The following is a 21,337-nucleotide window of genomic DNA, read 5'->3' as shown; positions in this document are numbered from 1 at the left end:
TTTCCCGTAACTACTCTTCCCACAGAGAAGTCCAATCAGAGTCTCCCTGAGTTCTTACTGAGCAGAGTGACCGTGGAGGAGGCCTTCCCCACCCTGGCTGATGCTAAGACTGTCCTACCTAATCTGCTCAGCCCGGGATTTCTAGGACCATCTCCATTTTATAGGTGGGGAAACTGAGACCTAGAGAGAATGATGAACTCGTCCAAGGTCATGCGTTCAGCCTCCTGAGGAAGGTGGAAGCCGGGCAGTCTGACGCCTGAGCCCACGTTCACAAAAGCACTTTGCCCGATGATTTTGTGTCCCCGTGTAAAACCGGAGGCAGAAATCATTGTCATTCTGGGGAAAAACCCAAGTCTCGGGCAACTTAAGTGGCTCTGAAGGTCTCATCGCTGTTATCTCTGACGCCCATTCTGTGACTTAGAAACCGAGGCACGATTATTGGCAGACCTTCCCCCTCCCTTTGCTTCCTTGTCCGACAGCGTCCCAGGACCTTTCTTTTCCTGAACGCAGCCTGGCCGGCCATCCCTCCACTCGACAGAGGCATCGTGATAGCCTAGCTCCTCAAGAGGCACAGTGTCTGCTGAGCCCTGAATGAATGAGACAAGAAAAAGGTTAGGCGGCCAGAGGAAGCTAAAAGCCCCTAAAAGTTTAAAGAGATCCTGCCAAATGGGTGATTGGCTCCCACTGAGGAGTTTTAATCAATTATTCAGCAATAGTTTAATATTTTAGGAGCATATGCAATCACAGAGAAAGGAAAACATTTTGCAATTTTCTTCCCCTCCACCTTCCAAAATATGAAATGCGAAACAAGTACAGGTATAGCGGCACAAAGTCGTTTTAAATGCCCCTTCTCTGGAAACAATAGGGTTTCTTCATTTTTAATTTGCTAACTCCCTTTGCGTTTCCCACAATACTTAGCCTCTTGGGAGCCTGAGTGGGTGCTGAGTTCCGATTGCCTGACTTTCAAGCACCAGTTTTGCTCAAAGAACACCGGGAAACATCAAAGCGTCCTAAAGTGCCACTGGCTTCCTGCCAGCAGCATGCAGCCCATGCGCCCAGGTTCCCCGGGAGGGCCACACAGGAGAGAGCCAGCGTCCGGTCCTTTATCTTTCTCCTTCTTTTTTTTTTTTTAAGTTTATTTATTTATTTTGAGAAAGAGAGAGAGAGAGAGAGAGAGAGAGAGCAGGGGAGGAGCAGAGAGAGAGAGGGAGAGAGAGAATCCCAAGCAGGCTCCACACCACCAGCACGGCAGAGTCCGATGTGGGGCTCAAACTCATAGAACTGTGAGGTCATGCATGACCCGAGCCAAAATCAAGAGTCGGTGTTAAACTACTGAGCCACCCAGGCGCCCCGATCTTTCACTTTCCATGCTCCCAAGGTCTGGACCCATCCCACTCCCTCCCCCTGCTCACCAAGCCCTGCCTTTCCAGTCAGGAAGTGGGAAGCAACAGATAGAGGAGGAGAATCAAAGCACATTACCACCTCTATGACCAGCCCTGCAAAAACATAGGTGACTGGGTTCCCATTTTTATTCTGTATTCAATTTGCTTTGGAATCTGATATAATGGTCCTTTTTTCACCCACCCACCCATCCATCCATTCACCCACCCAATTTTCTATCCATCCATCCACCCATCCATCTGTCCACCACCCACCCATTCATCCATTCATCCACCCATCCACCCACCCATCCATTCACCTACCCATCCACCCAACTACCCATCCATCCATCCGTCCATCCATCATCCGTCCATCCACCTACTCAATTATCTATCCACCCATCCATCCACCCACCCATCCACCATCCATCCATCCATCAACCATCCATCCATCCATCCATTCATCATCCATCCATCATCCGTCCATCCACCCACTCAATTATCTATCCACCCATCCATCCACCCACCCATCCACCATCCATCCATCCATCCATCCATCCACCTATCTATCCATCATCTGTCCATCCACCCACCCAATTATCTACCCACCCATCCATTCATCCACCCATCCACCCAACTATCCATCCACCCACCCAATTATCTATCCATCCATCCATCCATCCATCCATCCACCCACCCATCCACAATCCATCCATCAACCATCCATCCATCTATCAATCCATCCATCCATTCATCATCCATCCATCCACCCACCCAGTTATACACCCACCCACCTATTCATCCATCCATCCATCCATCCATCCATCCACCCAGCCATCTATTCATCCACTCATCTACCCACCCATCCATTCGCCCAACCATTCATCCACCCATCCATCCATCATCCATCATCCATCCATCCATTCATCATCCACCCACCCATCCATGCAACAACATGTGTCAAACTTTAAGTCAGGTGCTTAAGGAACTCACTCTCTGAAGTGAGACAGACCTGGAACCCTACATGCCATGCAGGGTGCTGGGTGCTAAACCAAAATGTCCTCAAGGTATGGAGGGCACAAGAGAGAGCGTGCCCTTTCCTCCAGACAGTGGGCCTCAAGGGAAGGGCCCCTGTGCTCCGTCCAGGGAAATCAGATGGCCTGTGGAGGTGCTCCACACAGAGATGTGGGCCCCTGGCTCACCTGCGCCTGTCTCAGCACACTGTGCTTTCCCATATCCAGAGTCCTGCCATGTCAAATAAGGACACTCCACCCATTCTCTTGGGGTCTGCATCATGTGGCTCACTTTGGAACGGTCTAGGTGCTGGGCGGACCCCAGCATCTCTCGCCTGCCCCGTCTTCGGGGGAAGCTCATACGAGGGGGCAGGTGGTCAAGGTTGGGATCATTCCTGTAGCTTATTCAGATTCATTTGCTGTATCTAGATCATGCCGTGTCCTAATTAGTGCAGACCTTCAAGGTTGTACCGCATTTGCAAAGTTTTCTGAAATGGGCCAGTGCTTTAAAACCCAACCATTTCTGCCTCCCCACCCAGAATGTTCTCTCGCTCCCCACAACTTCCCCCAGACACCCCAGTGTCTAGTCCTGGGGGGAGTCCTGCACAGCAGGAACACGAGAACCTACTTTTGCCTTTTCTGAACTCCGAGGCTTTTCTGAACTCACTAACCAAGGGACACGTTATAACTGACTTGCCTCCATAAAATTCATAGGTGACTAACATGCCCACAAATTCCCAGGCAGCCCCTGGAGGCAGCTCTGTGTCACCCGTGTGTGGGATGTTTTCATCGGACGTCACCGAGTGAGATCCGAGGCGGGAGCTGTGGCCGCAGGAACGTACCGGCAGAGCCGGGGCTGAGCCTCTCCTATATTCTTTGGGTTCGGTAACAGGGATTGTTTCAAGTCTTCAGTCGGGGGATCTGTATATCCTAAAGACCGTATGTAAAATATTTATTAAGAAGAATATCTATTTTTAACCAGGGATGATTTCAGTTCTATTATTCATGCAGCCTCGGAGGGCAGACTTCTTGCTTATCAGTTTGCAGGGGCTGCATGAGACAGAGCAGAGGCGAACCTAAAGTCAGACGTGGGGACTGGGGGAGGCAGCAGGGGGCTCGGGCAGCTGATGTCACCTGCCTGATTTCAGTCAAACCTCTGCGTCTGTCTGCGTGAGTTGGCGACAGCTTTGGCCTCGTTTTAAACACAAAGACGCCTGCGCCCCCGGCCAATCCTTTTGCGGCTCCCTCCTACAGGGAGATGACCCTGAGCCACGTAGGAAGCAGCAAACGCGGCACCCTTGGGCTTGCAGAGCCGGGAGTAAACATCCAGGCCAGAGACAGGTGCCCTCCTCCCCGCAGCCCCATGCTGACAAGGTCTTGACAAACAAGCTTCAACCAGTCAGGACCCAAACAAGAACACGCTCGGCCACCCGCTGGGCTGGCGAAGGCGCCGGGGCAGTGCCCCACTGAGGGACAATGTTCCCATGCCCTCTACTCCCCTAGTCCCTGGGTACAAAGCTGCTGAACATCTGGTCGCCTTGGGGGAGGAAGGAGGCCATCACACACACCGAGCAGCGATGACAAACAGGAGTGTGGGTGTCAGAAGACCAAGCTCGAGTCCCAAGTCCGGCAGGACCAGCGCTGGGACCTGGGCCCAATCCCTTAACCATTCTCAGCCTCAGTGTCCACATCTATAAATGGGGGGCGAAATACCGCGGCCCTCCAGGGAAGGTGCTATTCATAGCAGATGCTCCCGCCAGGTGCTGGCGCCACGCCAGCACAGAGCAGCAGATCCCCTACAGTAACCAAGAGGGGGCACACGGCCCCTGGGGGCAGGGTGTTCTCACTGGGACATCCAGTACCCTCCGTCCGGTAGATAGGGAAGCAATGAGGGAGGTGGGGGGGGGGGGCGGGGGAGGCTGGTGCCATTTGTGCCGGGCCCTGTGCTAGACACGTGATGTCCCCCAGCCTCCACGGACGGTCCGCCCACGTGCGTTACTGCTGCCATTTGCAGACGAGGAGTCCGTTCCCAGAACCCCTTCCGTTCCTCTTCACACACATCACGGATGCATCAGAGAGCAGGTCCTTAACAGGGGGGCATCGCCCAGCAGCCTCCGATGCTTCTGGGACGGCAGCCGTGGCCTGTTACTCTCCAGGGTGCAGACCCGGGGCTCCCCTTCTTATTCAAGGGGTGGGGGCCGGGAAACGGCCCACACGGAGCACCCTTGAGAAGCATGCACCATGCCAGGCCCCGGTGCCAGCCTGACCTTGTCGGGTAGAATCAGGGCAGAGGACGAGATTGAGAGAGAAGGAGGCTCGATGCCTGGGGTTCAAAGAACATCAGGGATGGACACTCAGGGCAGAGGAAGGGGGGGGGCAGGACAACCAGGCCAGTGCCAGAGGCTCCGTGCAAAACCCAATTACAACGCATGCTGTCAAGGGAGCGTCAGGGCCGCGGGGAAGGTCACCGGGTCGGAGCCGCTCTGGGCCCGCATCCCACTCTGGTGCGCTAACCCTGGGACGCCGGCTCTTCTGTGGAGAGCAGGTGGGCGAGGAAGGGAAGGAGGGTGCCACCTTTCCACTTCCCTGCAGGGGTGAGGCGGCAGAGACACTTGCCTGTTCTGGGGACCTACTTGGCTGCCCCTGCCCCCACCCTCTGCGCCCTGCCCCTGCGTCCTGCTCGCCCTCGGGAAGCCACAGACGTAGGGACGTCACCCAGCTCAGCCTGGCCTGGCTCTCACACAGGAGACCGGCCTCCAGGCCTCCCCGTCCCCAGCGTCCTGGTGCGGCCCTCAGGCCCCTATGTGACGTCATCCCCTGCCTCCTGTGTCCCGGTGGCTTCCCCTTTCCTCCGAAGCCACCTTCTGGCCCCTTTTAGCTTTGTGGGGAGAGACTTCCAGCCCCACCTCGCCCCTGCCCTCCCCATGTGCCAGCTCAGAAGCTCCCTAAACACACAAGGGGCGCCACTGTGTCTTTGGGCCACACGGTCACATTTGGTAAATATCTGTAGAGTCTGAATTGTTTCTCACGGGCATGGATATTCTGGGGTTTAAAAAAAAGTGTTACTAAGTATAAACGGCAAAAAAGGGAAAACAGTGCTGTCACAAATTTTAAAGGAAAGAAGACAGAGGCCCAGGGTTGGTGGGCGGTGAAAACCCTCAACTGTCAGAGATGAAAATTGAGAAGTTAAGCAGCCTGGGGTCCTCCGAGGCTTCCCAGGCTCAAGCCTGCCAGGTCTAATTAGTTCAGTTGGATTCCAGGCCCCCGAGCAAACGCCCCCGAATGAAGCCAGCACCCCCACCCTGCAGGGCTCCCTCCAGTGGGGCTTGGCCACCAGCCAGTGTTCAGTCCCACCTTGGTTTTTTTAAGTTTATTTATCTATTATTTTCGAGAGAGGGAGAGACAGCACACGAGTGAAGGAGGGCCAGAGAGAGAGAGAGAGGGAGAGAGAGAGAATACCAAGAGAATCCCGCCGTGGGGCTTGAACCCACACCCACGAGATCACGACCTGAGCCGAAATCAAGAGTCAGACGCTTCACCAACTGAGCCACCCAGGCGCCCCTCACCTTTGACCTGAGATAAGGTCAACCCCCCAACGACTGCCCGGGTGAACCTGGTATCTGGCATCTAGTCTGCGTTGGGTGAGGGATGGGGAAACCCCACAGGCAGCCAGGCCTCGCTCACCCCAGACCGCCTGCCTGAGACAATCCAGGCCAGGACCTGGCTGAGCATCACAAGGGTGACACTGGGGCCCAGCTCCCGGGAGTGGAGGCCATCACTGTCTTGACTCTACACGCAAAAGACCAAGGCTCAGGGGGCAGGTGGGACCCGCCCAAGGGCACAGACATTGCACCACGTGGGGCCCGGGCTTGCACCAAGGTTGACCTGGCTCCAAAGCCTGGGCCCGTGACCACCAGGGTTCACTGCCTCCCCACCCCAGCTCTGGGTTCTAACCTGTACGTCTCCACCTGCACTCTCCACATGTGGCCGGGGGAGGGCAGTGGAGGTGTCCCCCTCTGGCCCGTGTCACCATGGTTAGTTCCTGCGCTCCGTTCCGGGAGGACAGCCTGCCCCACACCCGCCCGTGCCGCCCTGGCCAGCGGCACAGAGCCTGTGCCCACCCCCCACTCTGCTGGCAGCTCAGAGAATAAGAGGTAACTGACCCAGAAACGGCAAGTGAGAGACGTTCGTCCCTCCTCCCCCTGCGCTCCCCCGCAGGGGCTTGCTTGCAGCCTGCGGGGGTGCTCCGGGGCGGACACACCCTGGGCGGCTTCCTAGTGGCCACGTTATTACCCTTATTTATGTCCCTCTGTGGAGAGGCTTGAGGCTTCCCAGCAGCAAAACAATAAAGAGGAGTTGGGATCCCAACCACAGGAATTCTAGATGCCGCAGACGGGCCGCGGCTGGGGCTCAGCTCTGTGGACAAACAGCGGTGCCCGGGGCAGTGCGGGCAGAGCGGGCGAGCCCCCCACGGAGGCGAGGGGCGGAAGTGGGCAGGTGGGGCGAGGGCTGAGCAGGCAGCGAGGTTGGCCGGATGGACGGCGAATTGAGAATGTATTATGTCCAGATACCATGCCAAGTGCTTTTTTCACCTCCTCTCTTGCCATCTCCCCGCACCCCTGTGGGTGCTGTCGTCACTAAGTTTCAGACGTGCTCACTGGCCTTCAGACTGATTTGAGCAGGGACGCCCAGCTGGTATTGGGCCCCGGGCTCGGGGGATTAGCGACGTGGCCTCTAGAGGTGGGAACGTCCCTTTAATGTTCCAACACGCATGCCCGAGTGCACGTTCACACGCACACACATCTCTTCCTGACGGGGAGCGTGGGCCAAGCCGTGGGCAGAGTACAGGCTAACAGCACCTGTCCCCCCCAGGTGGGGTCTGTGTGACGTTCCTCGGACACTCCCGGCTGCCAGACAACAAAGGAAAGGGGTCTAAGTGCTTGCCATGGTGAGGTGGGAAACTAAGGCAAATGAAAAACTAAATTCCCTTACTGCCTGCAGTCTTTGAAACGAGCAGAGTGACCGCCCTCTAGGAGCTCGGCTGCCTCGATGGTGACACTCTGCTGGGGGCAAAAGGGAATCTTGGCTTAACATTATCCCAACCTCGAGGACCCTGTAAGTCAACTTCCTTTATCTCAACGGCCCCAAGATGTATGCTGGCAATCCCACTCCGAGCTTATGCACCACCCGCCCCCACCCCCATACACATCTGAAGGGTCTCATGACGGAGGTTTTACTAAATGGTAATAAATTGAGTTTTCCTAGCAACAGCTAGCCCCTCAAGGTCCTGGAAACCTTGCTTCTAACATTCCTCAGAGACTTACGCTGTCCCTGCCTCCCTCCCAACCTGAGGGGATATAACCCGTCACCCATCACAACCCCAGTGCAGCTCTTTCTGCCCACGGGTCCTGTCTCCATGCTTTAATAAAATCACCTTCTGCACCAAAGATGTCTTCCAGAATTCTTTCTTGGCCATTGGCTCTGGACCATCCCACCACCACCCCAAAACCCCATCATTCCTACACACACACAACCGTACAAGCACATCACCCCTTCTCCGACGGCCCTCGTCTGCCTTTGCGACCCAGCCCCCTACCCCTCCCGGCTGCCTGGCCCACATCCCAGTGCAGTGTGGGCTGGCCACGGCTGGCACAGCTTCTTCCGCCAGGCAAGGTTGCCCTGTGCCCAGGGAAGGCCAACAGGGGTCAAGTCAAGCAGCAAAGGGAGTTATTGAAAGGGTGCTGGTTACCTCAAAGAAGAAACAGAAGCCAGAGAGCCAGAGGGCAGGACCCAGGAAGGCAGGCTGGCCCTCTGCGGGGGGGGGGGGGGGGCATCACCGGGCGGTGCTCCAGGCAGTGCTCCAATAGGCTGCAAACAGCCGTGAGGTACCAGGGGCTGGGACGATGGGTTTCCTTTCTTGTTCCCTTGCCAGACGTCGTGCCCCAGGTCGGCAGGAACCGGCCAGGGACCCTGTTGCTGGGCCACGGGGAAGAGAGAGAGAGAGAATGAGCCGGAGGGTCTGCAGTGCCCCGGCCCAAGTGACACTCTTCATTCCAACCCGATTCATTGACCGCAGAAGGCCCCCAACTGCAGGGGACAGAGTGCGAGGCTACACGGAGGGGGGAATACTTGGCACCACGTGCCAATACACTAATAATACAGATGTCTGCATTTGGGTTCCCTGGGAAGTGAGGGCGCCTTTCGGTTACCACAGGGAAATTGCAGGGCCTTTGGGCAGGTGTCCCGGCCCCTGGAGGCGGGCCTTGCTCTAGGGCAGGATGAGCCCCTCCGGATCTGGGGTCTCGGATCTGACCCGGCCCCGTCTCGTCCACTCCATGGTCTCATTTCTGCTACGTTCAGGAGCGGCCCAGAGTCTCCCGCCAGCTACCCTGCCCTTTACATGGCACTCTCTCTGATTTGGGAGGGGGCTGCTGTCCCAGGGACTCGGGCTCGGCCGGTGCCGAGTGAGAGGACAGCAGAGCCCACATCTCCACCAAGGCAGTTCCGCTCCCCCCCTCCCAGGGGGATGAGCAGGCGCTGGGGACAGAGGGCACTGCCACAGAAGGCCCTCTGCTGGACCTCCTCATCTGAGCCAAGGAGAACAACGCAGGCCTCCCCTGCCAGGGACAGGGACTCCCGAGGTCCAGCCGAAGCTGAAGTGGCCGCTGAGCACAGGGGGCACCTATCTCCTACCTCTGGCGACCCAGAGCTGCAGCCCTGTGCTCCCTACGGCTACCTTACTGCTTTGTGGAATCTGCTGCTAGTCTCTACTTGGGAGACTTCGTCTGGACATTGGCAACTGTGTTCCCAGTACCGGGGACGTGGCCACACTCAGTCCCGGCTGTCGGTGAGTGGCCACTGTCGTTCTGGCCCAGAGCCCCCTTCCCATGACGTGAGCAATGATGCTTGTTTGGTGTCCCCTTCACAGAGGGCCTTCCAGTGGCCAGGGAACAGGTGCACAGGGACTGGAGCGGGGGTGGGGGGCTGGGGTCCCAGGGCGGACTCGGGAGCTCTTCTGGGTAGCCTCACTCTCTGCAATTGCCTCACTCTCTGCAATTGTAAACTAACAAACAAAAACAGACAGGATCACATAATCCAGCAATCCCACTTCTGGGTATATACGCCCCCCCCCCAAAAAAAAAAGTGAGAGCAGGGGTCTCGAAGAGCTTTGTACACACCCACGTTCACAACAGCAGGACCCACAATCACCAAAAGATGGGAACAACCCAGGCGTCCATCGCCAGGTGAGTGGATAAACAAAATGGCGTCTCTCCGTGCGATGGAATATTACTCAGTCTTGAAAAGGGACAAAATCCTGACACCTGCTACCATACGGATGCATCTTGAGGACATGACGCTCAGTGAAGTCAGCCGGGCACAAAAGGATCGGTCGTGTAGGACGACATTCACCTGAGGCCCCTGGAGGAGTCACATTCACAGAGACAGACCGGAGACGGGGGGGCCCCAGGGGCTGGAGGAGGGGGGAAGGAGAGGTGGTGTTAAGTGAGACAGAATTTCGGTTCGGCAAGAAGTGGTCTGGAAGTGGACGGTGCTAATCACCAAACTGCATACTGAAAACGGTTACGGTGAATTTTATGTACGATTTGCCGCAAATTAAGGAAGTAATTAAATTTAAAGTAAAGAGGGGGTGGTGTGCAAGGGTCCAGCCTACGGTGTCACTTTCCTTCCTCTCCCTGGCGTGGCACTAAAGAGCCCCAACTCTGGGTCCGCCCCCGGCACTATTTTTCTTTTTTAATGTTTTTTTATTTTTGACAGAGAGAGAGAGAGAGAGAGAGAGACAGAGACAGAGCATGAGCAGGGGAGGGGCAGAGAGAGGGAGACACAGAATCCGAAGCAGGTTCCAGGCTCCGAGCTGTCAGCACAGAGCCCAAACACGGGGCTCGAACCCACGAGCTGTGAGATTATGACCTGAGCCGAGGTCGGACGCTCAACCGACTGAGCCCCCCGGGCACCCCTCTCCTTCCCTGGTACCTGAACACCTTGAGGGAGGGGAAAGACAGCCACGTAATCATAATCGGCACTCACCGAGTTCTTCCACAGGCCAGCAGCCTTCTAAGAGCTTTACGGGACTTATCCAGTGTAACCCTGGATGCAGCCCAGAGGGGTGAGGTCACCTGTCTGAGGTCACACGGTCTGAGAGAGGAGCGGGTTCCAGCCCAGCATGACGCTGGCGTTACCCTCTCACCGCCAGGCTCCCCGATCTTTGCACTGTCCAGTCGTGTTCAGCAGGTGCCCCACGCTCGTCCTCAGGGAGCACCTGCGCAGTGCTCTCCCGCCTGTTGTCTGGCTTTCTGCCAGGTCGGGCGGTCTCCATTTCGGCCCATGCTTTCTGAAACGCACCTCTGGCCTGGCAGGGAAGAGCTGCCTGTCCTTTTTCCTGTCCCAGGTGGTGACACACAGGAACACTTTTCTGTCCAGACAGACCCCCCTTGCCCCAACGCGCCCTGCTCCCCTGAATGGCCCCAGCTGCCCAGCCGTGTGAGTCCTGGGGGTGTCATGGCCCCCACCTGCTTCCCCAGGAATGGAGGAAGGTGCCCCAGGGGCAGGAGACCCTGGGCCCGGCTGGCTGGCTCCGCCCCTCTCCCTTGGGGAGCCTGCGAACCCAGATCTTGAGACCCCTGCTCTGGCCTCTGAGGTGCCCACAGCTCCTGGGGGGGGGAGGGGACAGCCCCCTCCAGGGGTATTTGGGGTTAGTCACCCTGCAGGCTGGGCTCTGGGGGGGCCCTCCGCCCTGCCCGGGGCACCGAGGACTCGCTGTGTGTCCACCACGAGTGGACAAGGACATGTGTGCTGACGTTCTGTCGTGGACACGCGGCCGTGACCCGTGTGGGCGGGGAGGGGAGGGCACCACGCACGGAGGAAGGGCCCCTGACACTGGCGTCACCCCTGGCGAGCTGTAAATGCTAAGGCAGCAAATCAATTTCACAAAAGCAATTTGTCCTCTCTCTCCAGCCGGCCCCAGGGAGGCTTAACTTAATCACTCTGGAACAATGTCAGAAGATAGCCGGGGACGCACAAATCCCGGCCGTCCGCAATCACCGGGCCGCGGGGGACGCGCGGGGGCACAGCCTGCCCCAGGCGGCGCTAGAAAGTCACCAAGCCCAAGCATCTCCTCCGCCCCTTCCGTGTGGCCCCCTCCCGCGCCAGATCCGCCGCTCCGCCAGCCAGCCCCTCCCCCCCCCCGAAGGAGGAGCAAAAGGCCCCCCCCCTCCCCCAACCCCCACTGGAGAAGAAGTCTCTGGGAGGGGTCTGTGAACTTCGGCCCTGGAGGGAGTCCAGATGGAGAAATAAGACGGGGGTGGGGGTGGGGGTGGGGGGGCACCAACAATTCCCAGCGGGGGTCTCGTGGACAGCTGCCCAGCGGCCACGTGGGGGTGACGGTGGCACCGGCTGGGAACCATGGCTGGGAATGAGCTCAGAGACGGCCAGTAACTTGCAGGAGGCCACACCATCAGGCGTGCAGAGCCTGGGTGGCAGCGCTGACCTTGACCGGCAGGGGTACAGGGCATGGGGTCTCCCGTGCAGGCGTCCCCCACAGCACCCGGGCCCTCCTCCAGGGCCTGGGCTCGCAGGAGCCGCCGTCTCCACGCGAGCTCCGGAGGAACATTTTCTATGAATGGCCCGTCGTCGGCTCCCTCGCGAATCCGGAGCGACGCCCCGGCGGGGGGGGCAGGCAGCCAATCGGAGAGGGCCTCCCGCTCCCGCCGCCCAAGGCCCCCTCCCTCCCCCGAGGCGCGGGGTTTCCCCCTCCCCCTGGCCCGCTCAGCCCCCCCACCCTTTGCAGCCTCCGCCATCCTTTTCAAGGGAACGCTGCAGATTTAAACCACAATTAAATTTTTCATGAAACCGCATAACAGTAGGGCCTGGTGCAATGCAATATTGATGAGATCACAGTGTCCGGCCGGCGGGAGTTTGCCCCGGAAAGCTCTTTAGGATGTTATGCAATATGGAACCGAATTAATTATTCGCAACAAAGGGATCCGTGTCTCTGTAGTGCTGCTGGGGCCCAGTGAGTGTAAAACGGGCGCTTTTCATTATTGCCAGCTATAAATGGCATTCACGGGAAGGAAGCGGTGACTTCACAGACCCAAATACTAGTGTGAGCTGAGATAACACGACAGAGTAGGGAGAGGGAGCCTGTGTGAGAGACCGTGGAGGGGAGGGGGTGGGGAGAGGGAGGGAGGGAGGAGACCGCCGGGGAGCACTTGGACCTAGGAGCAAGATACTGCGGCAAAATGCAGCAAATTTCTCCCAAGCAGGGCTCTGCTTGGAGGCATCCCCTCACTTAAAGGGGCAGGAGCAGAGTTGGGCACCTCCAGCGGGGGAGGGGGGGATCCGAGATGATGCTCCCCAGCTGGGGATGACAGCCGCCCCTGAGTGGGGCCTGTCTGGCGGGGGGTTCAGGGTGTGAGGAGGCCTGAGTCTGGCCATGAGAAGGTGAGCTTCCTGGCGGCCAGGTCTCTGTCCTGCTGCCTCACTCTCCCGGCCGCTCCTGGCTCTGGCCCAGATGTGGGTCCTCTTCTGCAGGGCACCCCACAGCCTGCCCAGGGCCTGAAGGGCATGTCGCTGGACCAGGCAGCCCAGCTCCTCCACGCATGAGAGAGCTGGGCCTGCAAGAGGCCACCCGGAAGCCACCCCTGAGTGCCCGGGGTCACCCGACGTGGGAGCACACTAGTGGGGGGGCGAGGAGTGGCCGGGACCCACAGGAGCTGAGCCCCGGGGCAGTGTGAGAACACACAGCTGCCCTCCTCCATGCCCCCGCCCCCTCCATGCCAGTCCCACCTCTGGGCCCACCACCGGCCCATGCTTCACCTCTTGACGTACCTTCTCGAGAGGCAGGAAAATCCCTCTTTCATAGATGAAATACCAGAGACCCCAGAGGTTGACTTGTGTAAGGTTTTAAGACTCCAGAGGGTGCAGGGCGGGGGGGGGGGGGGGGGGGTATCTCGCACAGCCTGCACCTGGCCGGCCTCTGCGGAGCATGTCCGCGGCATCTGGGCTCCTTCCCGTGTGCCACAAACAGGCAGGTCTCCTCCACATTCGTCCAGTGGGAGGTGCCTCCAAGAGAGCTGGCCGCGGCTGGGAAATGCCACAAAACACGACTGCTGGGAATGTCCCCAGACTCACCTAAGGAATAAAGAGACAGAGGAAGGGGGGCTAGAGGCCTGTGGAGGGATTCGGGGCTGGTGGGTTCGTGACAAATCACCCAGAGCAGCCGCAGAGGCCAGGAGCTAAATATGATCAGTCTCGTAATTCACACAGAACGGACACTGATTCCACACAAAGCATAATTTGGGGGTGTTCTCCACCTCCACCGCCATCACCCCAGCCAGGACAATCACCTAACTGATCTCCCTGCCTCCACCGGTGCCAGAGCCAGATCTATTCTTCACTGAACGGCCGGCAGAATCTTTCTAAAATAGTCACGTGCTCCAAACCCTGACGTGGCTCCCCACAACCGCGGTGTAATCTAAACCTTTAGTGTGACTTACCAAGACGGCCCTGTGGACGTCCACATCTGCCTCTCTGTTCATCCCACTCTCTGCTAGAGCTGCCTCGGGGCCTTTGCACACACGCTGCCTTTCCTCACTGAGAACACCTCTTTGCCTAGGCAATTCCCACTTTGCTGGAAGTCAGTCAGCCAGAGTGGCCAGCTCCTCGGGCCTCTCAGAGCTCGGCCTTAGCCGTGCCTGTGTGGGGACCCGGGCTGAGGGACCGCCAGCCGATCGGGCTGGTCCTGACTGAGCCTGGCACGATGGAAGGCCTGGCTCTGAGCAGCTTCCTGTTTTCCTGCTTCAGCCCTGTCCCCCAGAGCACTGTGCTGAGCAGGAAATGGAACAGGAAATGAAAATCTTCCCAGAAAGAGGGCTTTTGACCCTAAGACATCATCCCACTAGGACGGCTTCATTCCTTTATTCCTTTGTTTTCTTCCCAGACACCTGCACAGTTTAAGATTACTCCTCCCTCCCACACAAGTGCGGGCGCGCGCGCGCACACACACACACACACACACAACGGGCATGTGAGGAACACTCACTTGAGACCCCTCTCCCAGGAGCCCCCCTGTGTCCCCATGACATCCCCGGGAGGGTAGGGGGGACCACACACCCCACAGGATCTGACAGCTGTAGGCACTGACTCAGCATTGCACAAGAAAGAGGGGGGATGTGTAGCCCCAAACGAGAGAGAGCTCCCTGCTCCCCGCATATCACCTGGGCTCCCCTCCTGGCTCAGGGACTCTTCCTGGACTGGCTCCGTCCTGCCGGTCCTGCCCCTGCCGGGAGCTCAGCAACGTCACCATGATAACAACAACCGCCACCATTGATCCGTGCTGGCAGCGTGCCAGGCCTCTGCGGGGCGCCTCCCCCCCCCCCCCCCCCCACCAAACGCCTCCATCTGATGACATCCTTACGTCTCACTGTCTCACTCCGGGTGCTGGGTAAATGGTGGCAAACGATGACGCTGAGGCAGGGGCATGAGGGGACGCAGAGCTCAGGGTCGGGGACGGGCCCAGAGAGCCGAAATCCTGCCCTGCTAAGCCACAGGTCATGTAATGTTCTCGCTTCAGACCCAGCCAGACAGCAGCCTAGAGCGATCTCGATATAGCTCCCGGTAGCGGATGCCAATGTTTTAAGAAAAGTGCCTGAAATTGAAACTTAAAGCCCGGAAAATCGCAGCCATCAACTTAAAAGAAAGGTAGCTGGAAAGCTCTCGGGTGTCCCCCATCTGGGCGAGTTCCTTGTGACACATAGTAGGTACTGGAAAGATGTCCCCTGAATGAGTGAATGAATGAGTGAGTGAACGAATGAATGAGTGAGTGAATGGCAACTCAGAAGGGCCAGGTCTTGCATCACTGGAATTAGCTGTGCCGCTTCGGCCAAGGCACTAAAATGGGTAAAACGGCGCCCGGGCTCTAACTCTTGATTTCAGCTCAGGGCATGATCTCACGGTTCTGAGTTCGAGCCACGTCGGGCTCCGTGCTGACAGCGGGGAGCCTGCTGGGGATTCTCTCTCTCCCTCCCTCTCTCTCTGCCCCTCCCCTGCTCACTTCCTCTGTCTCTCAAAAGAAACAAACTGTAAAATGAGAGAAAAATAAAGTAAAATAAAACAACACAAAAGATAACATAGGTAAAAAAAGGAAGGAGCAAGAATCCGGCCCTACTGTGCGCCGTGAGACTCCCTCCAGGATCACGTGCGGAAAGGTGTGTGCAGATGCCTTGTCCCTCGCAGACGCCGTACGGGCTCATTCGTGGCGAGTCCTCGGGGCACTGCCAGCCCCAAGGGGCCCTCGGCATCAGCCCTGTGGCGGGAGCCCCAGGCCCCTGGCAGCCTGCGCCCCTGGCAGCCTGCGGCCTCTGCCCAGCCCCCCACCACCCCCGGCCTCGGCCGCGGCAGCCGGTCCCCAGAGCGGGAAGCGCCTGCCCTGTGGGAAGGAGCCCACGCTCTCCCCGCCCAGCGTGAGTGATGGCTTCCAGGCACAGGCTTTGCAATAACTGTAATCCCTTGCTGGTACACACCATTTGTATTCCGCAACACCTTTACGCCTCCCCTCATTTTATGTTTCCTGTGCCCTCTCCTGACGGTGGGCAGATGGTGAGCTTGACGGGCAAGGACACGTCGGGCTGGCGGCCCGGCCAGAGGCTGCTGGCTTGGGGGAGCGAACCGAGTTCACGCACACGGGTGTGGGCGGGGTGGGGGCTCCGGGCCCGGCCCAGACCCGGCCTTCACACTTACTGGCTTCCAGAGGGCACAGAATGACGCTGGACGTTGCCACATGCGTTGCTGAGAGCCCAGCACCCGGAGTTCAGAAATCCTACAGGATGGTCCCTTGAATATTGGAGCGGGGGGTGCTCCCCATCCCCCCGTTTCCCACCCCCTCCCTGGGCCATCTCCCCGCCATCCCGCCATCCCGCCAGCCATCCCGAGGGTGCCAGGCCCCTCCCGGAAACACCGAAGAGCCCACTAAGGGCTGGGTTCTGGGACAAGTGCCTGGACCTCATCACCTCAATCTCCTCCTGGCTGGCGGAGACGTGTCCCAGTGTGCATTCCTGTCCCCAGGGCCACCAACCCTCCCCCCCCCCCCGCCCGTCCCACAAGGGGAGGGTGGGGAGTCAGGCCTGCTCCGCTCCTCGACCCAGGTCACCACCAAGTCCTGACAACTTAATCTCTGGACATGTTCTCGAATCAATCTTTCTCTCCCCACTCCTGCCTCTCCTGCCATGATCACCGTCCCCTCCCTGTCACTTCCAGCAGCAGCCTCTGAGCCAGCCTCTTCGGCAGGCCCTGCTCCCCCACAATCTGCCCCCCACGGAGGTGTCCCCAGGTAGGATCTCTCGCACTTAGGACTGTAGTCACACCTCATTGTCCCAGCCCGAGCTTGCAAGCCCTCTGCCATGTGCCAGCCACACCTCCTCAGGCCTCTGCTCCGCACTTTACTGTCAAAGACGAAGGGTGTCCCCTCCCTCCACGGGGTGCCCCCTTCACCCCAGCACCGGTTATGCTAGCCCCGTCCTTCCTCACTCACTCCTCAAGACCCCTCTCTGGTGGCACATCCTTAGGAGACCCTCGTGACTGCTGAACCCCGACCCACCCGTCTGCCATGGCTTGGGGGGGGGTCCTCTCGTCCCCACGGCACACACCTGCCACACTGGGGGTGCATTTATACCTGTGTCGCCTGAGAGACGAATGCTCTCTGGGACACAGAACAGCGTATCGGTCCCCTGTAGCCCGGCACCCGGCCTGCACCTCAGTAGATGCTCTGGAAATATTTGCTGAACTGAGAGCAAACTTTATGAATATTTACACTGTACTCCATGCCCACGATTCTGCCTGGCACCAGAAACTCCTGCTCGGAGAAAAGTGAGGGGAACCTTCCCGAAGAGGGCTCACGTTTCTGCCTTTTATAAAACTCCCATTCACTGGGGCCCCTACCAGTTGGTCACCACTGACCCCCCTGTGCTGGGCTCCACGGGAGGGCAGGGCAGGGCAGAGAGGGAGACCACCCAGGGCTTTGTCCCCAGCCAGACTGGGCGGCTCGGAGGAGGGAAGGGCTCAGAGGGAACGCCAGCTGGAGGAGGGAGTCTGGAGGTCAGCAGGGACCCTGCTGTCCCACGCTGACGACCACTGTCCATGATTGGGGAGCCCCTGCCATGGCCACTGAGAGTTTGGTTGTATTGGCCCAACAGACGTGAATCTGGGACCCCTGTGGTGAAGCAGGGGCTGCGTCTCTTCCCAGGGCGGCAGGTGAGAAGCCTGGAGCCCAGGTTCTATGGACCCGGCCTGATCTCCCTCCACCACTGGGTGTGGACAACATGGGCCTCTGTCCCTCCTCACACCTCTCACTGCCACCGGGTCCCATCCATCAGAGGGCTCTTTCCCTTGCTGCTCAGGGCTCCCCCGGGGCTTGGGGGTGGGGGGACGGGGGGAGAGGGGGCAGTGTGGAGGTCAGGGCTTGCCCCTCACCAATGCCTTCACCGGACATGCGCGGCCCTGGGCTTCTCTGGGCCTCCCTCGGCTTCCTCATCTGTCAAGTGAGGTAAGTAGCCTGGCCATGCCTTACAGGCAACTGAATGAATGTGGACAGAGGGCTTTGCAAAGGGACAGTTTCTTTCTTTTTTTTTTTTTAATTTTTTAAATGTTTATTTATTCTGAGGGAGAGAACGCACGCAAGCAGGGGAGGGGTAGAAACAGGGACAGAGAGAGAGAACTCCAGGCAGGCTCTGAGCTGTCAGCACAGAGCCCGACGCGGGACTCGATCCCACGAACTGTGAGATCATGACTTGAGCTGAAATCTAGAGCCGGACTCTTGACCAACCGAGCCCCCCAGGCGCCTCCGCACAGGGACAGCTTCTTGTTTGTGAGATAGGGTTATTACGGCAGGTGGGGAAGAGGGGAGAAGGAACCGCGTGGGTAGAGCCCGTCCCCCAGCAGAGCTGGGCCGCAGGGACCTGCCCCTGTCACACCAGAGTGGGGAGGCGGAGTCTGTCTGGAAAGCTAGTCCACTGACGCCCCACGGGGCTTGCTGCTGACCGAGCTGGCCCACACTCCCTCCTCGGAGCCCAGAGCCATCTCACGGGGCAAGGTGGGGGATCTCGTGGCCTGGCTCTGTTCCGAGGGTCTGACTACCAAAGGTCCCACTGGCCCTCACCTGGGGGCAGCCAGAAGCCCATCTCCTCTGCTCCAGGGACAACCCGTGGGTGCCACCTCCCGTGAGGTGCGGAACCACAAACAGAAGAGTGCACAAGCCGCACGTGCCCAATGAGCTGTCACGAGGTGAGCACCGATCGAGAAACAGATCCCAGCCAGCACCACAGGGGCTGCTGAAAACACAGACACAGAAGCAAAGAGGAACTTGGGAGCATTGCCGGAGGTGTCCCCCCCACCCCATGTTTAAAATGCCAGCCCCTACGCAAAGTGTCCTCCCATCCTGGCTGAGACACCAGCTCACCCTGCAACCACCCCCCCCCCCCCACATGTCCTCCAGAGAACACGGACCTGTGCCCCGGAGCTGGGGTCCCGAAGCAAGGACTCCTGCCTCCTTCTCTTCCCGGATGGGGGTCCCAGCTGAGCCCACCCCACACCTCTGCTCCCCAGCCTGCCCACTTCCGGGGTAGCCATTTCAAGAGGCAAGGTGGACCTGAATTCCGGACAGGCCGTGTGTCCCTGCCCTGGTGTTTTCAGCATCTTCGGGGGACCCTCTCGGTGTCCACCCAGTGGTCCTGGGCAGAGGTCCCAGACCAGCTCATGGCCTTGCGCCAGGGAGAGGACAGGCCCAGGAGACCACGCCATCGGCCATTGTTTCCCACCAGGGGTGCACGGAGCTGCTGGCATCCACTCATTGCTTTGTCTTCAGGGATTTGCAAGCGGATTGTTAAATGGGGCCATCATTAAGATTTAAGTTACACAAACTTATTGTTAAATACACTATATTGCAAATAAAGGTAGGGCCTACTCAGAACTCATCAGCTTCTAATGCTTTTTCTTACATTTTACTATTGTCTACGTCTTTGGGGTTACCTACATCTGTTACACCCTTATGGTGGGAATGTCGTGTGATCAGGGTAGTGCCTCTCTTCCCGGCCCTGCCGCCAGGGTTTCCACTTCCGGGATGCCCTCTGCGGTTCTGGGATGTGGAACCCTGGCCAGGCGTGGGGGGTGGGGGGACCGCGGGTCCACAGAGGAAGGTGCCCCTGCCTCCGCGGACCTTCCCACCAGCTAGTTAGGCATCTTGAGGCTCCTTCTCTGAGGGTTTTGGGCAGGTGGCCCCAGGGATCTTGGATGCCTCTGAGCACTGGGGAGGGAGAGGAAGCCGCAGACGCGATCAGGTTTGAATCCTCCCCTGCCCAAGGTCTTGAATCGGGCTAAGTGGATCGAAAGAAGGTAGAGAGATCGAAAGAAGGCCCTCCGCCCACGTCTGAGCAGGGCGGGCCTGTCTGCGCAGGGGTCCCTCATAGCGCTTCCGGGTGGACAGAGCGCTGCAGAGGTCGCCGGCCAAAGGGTCCCGAACGGAGACCGCCGTCCCCTCGCCGCGGGGCTCCACACCTCCCTCTCGCTGCCCCTGGAAACTGCCCCAGAGCCCCTCCTCCCCCTCTGAGGCCCCCTACTCCAGTCTCGGAGGGCTGGCGGGGGTGGCCAGGTGCCCGGGGGGGTCTCCTCTCCGGCCGGTGATGGCCCAGGCCCCCCACCTTGCGCTCGCGTAAGCCCGGCCACCCCGGCGGCTCAGGACGCGAGGCCGGACGTGGGTTCCGGCTCCGTCCACGCGGACTGCCCCGGGCCCCGCCAGGCCCTTCTCCCGCGCCCACTCGCTCGCTGCGGCGCGCCCTCCCTCCCGGCCCGGGACAGCCTCGCCCCCGGGGACCCCGCGCGGGGAGTTCCTCCCGAGTCGTCTTCCAGCCTGGGGAGATCCTCAGGACCGCGGGGGCGCCGGTGGCTAGCCCCCTCCCGCGACCTGGGCGCCGGGGCCAGAAGCCCGCACACCCCCCGGGGCCGCGGGGCTCGGAGCGCAGGACCGCCGCGTGCGGCCCGCGGGGTCCCTCTGGCGCCGGGAAGCGGAGGCCGAAGGACGCGCGGGCTCCGGGAGGGTTCAGGGCTGAGGCTCTGAAAGAACGCAGGCGGTGGGGCGCCCGGGGCACGGGTGGGACGCGGCGGCCGAAAGGCACGGAGAAGACCGTGGTTCCTCAAAAAGGTCTCGAGAAAGCCGGCTGCTCCTCGTACCCGCGGGGCGGCGGCCCGGCGCCCGCACCCCGCAGCTGCCGGTGGGTCCCCGGGGGGGGGGGGACCTGCTGGGGACCGCCAGTGCACCGCCCCGACTGGGGGCGGGGGTGTGCGGAGGGAGCGTCAGCCGGGCCGCCTCCACCGCGGGTGTAGCCTGGTCGCGTGCCGCCACCTGGGGCCCGCCCTCGGGGTCCTGGCGCCTCAGTTTCCTCCTCCGCACAGTGGGGGCTCGGACCCCGGCGGCCTCCAGAGAGCGTTTGTCCCCGAGCGCCTCGGGCGCGCCAGGGGCTCGGGCTTGTCCGGGGCCCCGCACCCGGCGTCCGAACCCGGACGGGAAAACAGGTGCAGGTGGGGGGAGGGGCGAGGGAGGCGACCCCGAGTAAAGTGCCGTCTCGTGGGGCTCCACTCCGGCGACCTCCCCGCCGAGGCCCCCGGGACCCCTCCCTACCTGCCATCGGCCGAGAAACGGGTCGAGCTGGGGCTCACGGAGTCCCGAACGCCCAACACGCGCACGGACACACACGGACGCGCACACGGACACACACGGCCGTGCACGCGCGCCTCCGCGACGGGCGGGCGCCCCGGGAGCGCGGAAGGGTCCGCCCGCCCGGCACCCCTCGGAAGCGCCGCGGTCCCAGCGCCTCCCCCGGGGCTGCAGGGAGCGTCCAGCCCCGGCGGCGCCTTCTGCCCGGAATCGGGCCGGCTCCGCTG

At 59.9% G+C, this 21,337-nt stretch overlaps 1 long non-coding RNA gene across 1 annotated transcript; it reads right to left on the bottom strand.

Moving 5' to 3' along the window:
- Window positions 1–298: 298 nt before the first annotated feature.
- LOC147574585 (uncharacterized) lies at window positions 299–21,337 on the bottom strand. The gene is made up of 3 exons (XR_015243757.1): window positions 21,075–21,337; window positions 8,142–8,368; window positions 299–587 (listed from the first exon to the last, which is right to left on the bottom strand). It is a non-coding gene; the product is annotated as an uncharacterized LOC147574585 (long non-coding RNA).

Source organism: Puma concolor, chromosome E1, assembly GCF_028749965.1.
Source record: "Puma concolor isolate L17-30 chromosome E1, mPumCon1.1.hap2, whole genome shotgun sequence".
NCBI classification, from domain to species: Eukaryota; Metazoa; Chordata; class Mammalia; order Carnivora; family Felidae; genus Puma; species Puma concolor.
The sequence above is the reverse complement of the archived record's forward strand: the minus strand, read 5'-3'. Positions and strand labels throughout refer to the sequence as shown.